A 3,752-nucleotide genomic window follows, 5' to 3' on the forward strand; every position below is an offset into this window, starting at 1 on the left:
AGAACTATCACCACACTCGAAGAAAACTGTGACTAAGCTAGAGAAAAGACTGAAAAGATTCACAAGAATGCTTCCAAGATGAGAGCTTGAGTTGCAAGGAGAGATTGGATAAGTTGAAACTGTTTTCCCCAGAGTGATTTAGACTATTCATGGAGGTTTATGGAGGATTTATGGAGGTTTATGAAAAGAAGTGAATAGATAGGGGAGTTAGTCACAGTGTTTATCTGGGGGTTGGGGAGACTAAAACTAAAGCGCCTAGTTTTGAGGTGAGAGAAGAAAGATTTAAGAGGTATATGAGTGGCATCTCTTTCACACAGAAGTGGTGGTTATATTGAATGAATGGCCAGAAGAATTGGGTGTCACTGGGTTTGGATATGGCCACAGTGCAGATGCAAGACACTGAAGCGGGTCAATAGTTCACAGACTTTAAGGCAAACAGAGTTAGAGGGAAAAGAAAACAACAAACACTCGATCAAACTGGGCCGTTAACTAAAACTCTCAAATGGAAAAAGAAGCCAACACTATGGCTGAAAAGAACAATTGACCTTTAAATGAATACCGCTAGTCTTCAGAGTCAGTTAACTCAACAGTCCAATTTCTCCGGCAAGGCCAACAGCAGACAGCCAGTGAAGCATTTCTGTGCTGGTTTCAAGTCTCGACAAGCACTATGATGGAAAGAATTAGTTTAGTACTATCACAATGAAATAATAATTAGCTGACATGTGCATATTCTCAAGCGCAATTGCTGTATCTGCTGTGCTGTCGAATCCCTGGTTGTGACAACAGTAGAGGCAGGTACAATTACAGTGTAAAAAGACATGTGAATAGCAATGATTTTGAGGGATATGGACCAGGCACAGGCAAACGGAGCCACTTTCGTCAGCATGGCCGCACTAGTCAATAGGATCTGCTTCTATGTTGTTTAATTCTGTGACTGTGATGGGAATTTGCTCAGTGAGAGGAATGAGAAAGAAAAGGAATCAGTAGTTTCTTGTGAGAAACTTGATGTGGTACTTGGGGTTTTGGTAAAGGATGTCCAGGTGAAAGGACAGACAGGAGATGTCAAAAAAGTTGATACCATAGTGGAAAAGCAGGACACAGAGCATGAGATAGGAAGATAATACCATTGAAATGCAGTACATGGGGCTGACACAGTAGTGGAACAGTTAGTGTCATGTTATTACAGTGCCAGCAGCCTGGGTCCAATTACACTGCTGCCTGTTTTCCCCATGAATGTGTGGGTTTCCTCCCACTTTCCAAAGAATTATGGGTTACTAGGTTAATTGGTCACATGGGTGTAATTGGGCAGCACAAGCTCAGTAGTCTGGAAGGCATGTTGCTGCTCTGTAACTCTTAAAGATGCAATGACGTGTACCACCTTGCCAGGCTGGGCAGAGGGCTGTGATTTAATGGTGAGAAGCCTGTGGTAACAGGCTAAAGGAAGGGCCACAATAACAGGAAAAATTCCAATACACTGGAGCCAAGTTTCCGCCAGGGGCAGGATCTTGATACCATCGTCCATAGTTCACAATAAGTAATAACAGGTGAACAGTTATTTTTCGGAGAATTGTGGGCAACTGAGTGGAGAGAGAATTGTGTAATTGGGGTGGATTAGCTCTGGTGCAGGTGCATCAAATTTGGTTGGAATTTTGCTGCTGGTTTATTTCTCTAACTGCCCAACATTTGGAACTTAAAGCACAATGTTTCTGGAGAGCCAGGAAGATTTGCATTATTAGACACTCTTAATCCATGCAGACGTTTGGAATGCTGTTTGATGGTGCCTTTGTTGGCCAAGAATTTCCTGTAAGCACGTTACTTGTGGTTGTACTGACCAACATCTTGATTAGCCCACACTTGGTGAACCCTCCAGCAATAACTTCTCCATGTAGAAACACACATAGCCAGCACAGGGAAACTGCTCATTAAATCCATTGAGGATCCTTTGATCACTTGCTTTGTTGTTTGGATAACTGAAGTAATTTTGGAGCTAATACATGCCAATTAGCTCTGAGCCCATCAGAGGAGATGTCTACAGTCACAAAAGGAGCTGAGAAAATATTAGCCACGCCGGCGATGCCAACTGTCAAAGCTGTGAGTGCTTTTGAACATTTCTGCTTCTCAAAACAATCAAAAAGATTCAAAGACTGTTATATCTCAAGCAAGCAATTGTCTTGGGACATGAACATTAAAATTAACAATAAACCATGTTTACTGAAGTGTAACTGCTGCTAATTGATCCTTAGTCTCTTCCCTCCATTAAAATCAATGGTATTGTTCTTATATTGGTCCAGTCAAGCACAGGAACTGCTGCAGGTTTCTCAGAAGGATGTGTGGTCTGTTTCAGGGGAATCTATAGGAGTCCAGAGTCAGGACGCTGTCACTGTGAGCAATTGCCTGGATTTTTGGGCCGTCCGTGGTACTTTGTACACAGGGAGAAGTCTGGAACTCGCTGGCATTGTGGGTTATAATGACACGAGTTTCATTCAGAATTCCCACCACTTGCCAGAAAAGTTCAAGCAAGTTGCCTTTATTGAAGTATATTTTGGTTTCTAAACACAAGCGATTCTGTGGATGCTGGAAATCCAGAGTAACACAAAAATACGAGAAGAATTCAGCAGTTCAGGCAGCCTCTATGGAAAGAATAAGCACTTGACATTTCATGCCGAGGCCCCTGATCAAACTCCTTCATCAGAACCCTGATAAAGGGTCTCGGCTTGAAACACTGACTCTTCTCTCTATAGAGGCTGCCTGACCTGCTGAATTCCTCCAACATTATGTGTGTGTTACTCTTGAGGGACATGCATGCCATCTGTATTAACGTACTGATACTGCTACAGGAAGTCAAAGATTCAAAGGGCTTTTATTATCAAAGTTTGTATCCAGTACCCAACCCTGAGATTTCTCTTCCCCCGACAGTCACGAAACAAAGAAATTCAATGGAACCCATTCAAAGAAAACAACAACCCCGCTCCCCTCCACACAAAAAAAAAACAAATCATGCAACCAGCAACCAAAAGGACCAAATAAAACAGAATATAAAATATAGAAGAGATATTCAGCTCAGTTTCCATTATCTACAGGCTGTACTGATTGAAATTCGCCCAAAATAGCAACAAAAGAAAGGAGTGAACAGAAACCAGGAACACATGATAACATGAACTAGAGTCCAAACCACAAACTGTGTCCATCAAACCTTGTCCAAGAACTCCGGCACCATCTTCCAACAGCATCAAGGTAGAGCGAGATGACTCGAACACTGACCTTACTTCAAGAGTAGCAAGTGAGAGAGACTGTCACACACAGACAGTGTCATTCAGCAGCACCTAGTGAAAGGCTGGTAGATGGCCCTAAGCACACTCTCACCTTCTGCACTTGCCTCGTGTTTTCAATCTTTCTTGGCATTTTAACTGGCAAGATTGGTGAGAAATGGGGTAGATCATCATTGGCTTGTGCCCTGTCTCCCAGCTTCTTTGTTAGGCATGACTTACTGTATATTCGACAGGGAAAACAAACTGTGACTTTCCCATCCCATTGATTAAGAAGCAGTTTCTACTATTGTCCATGGTTGTTACTTGAGCCTGGGAATTTGATTTCAACATCATAAAGCCAATGCATCAAATGGAAGTGTAAGTTGTGTTTGTAGACAGTTAAATTATTGATTGATGAGAGACTGCAAAGAGGCCAGAAATTTGGTAAATTTATTATTACTTATCCTTCTTGCTTCTTTCCCCTTCCTTTCCAGTCCTGAAGAA

This window comes from Hypanus sabinus, chromosome 1 (assembly GCF_030144855.1).
Source record: "Hypanus sabinus isolate sHypSab1 chromosome 1, sHypSab1.hap1, whole genome shotgun sequence".
In the NCBI taxonomy this organism is placed as follows: Eukaryota; Metazoa; Chordata; class Chondrichthyes; order Myliobatiformes; family Dasyatidae; genus Hypanus; species Hypanus sabinus.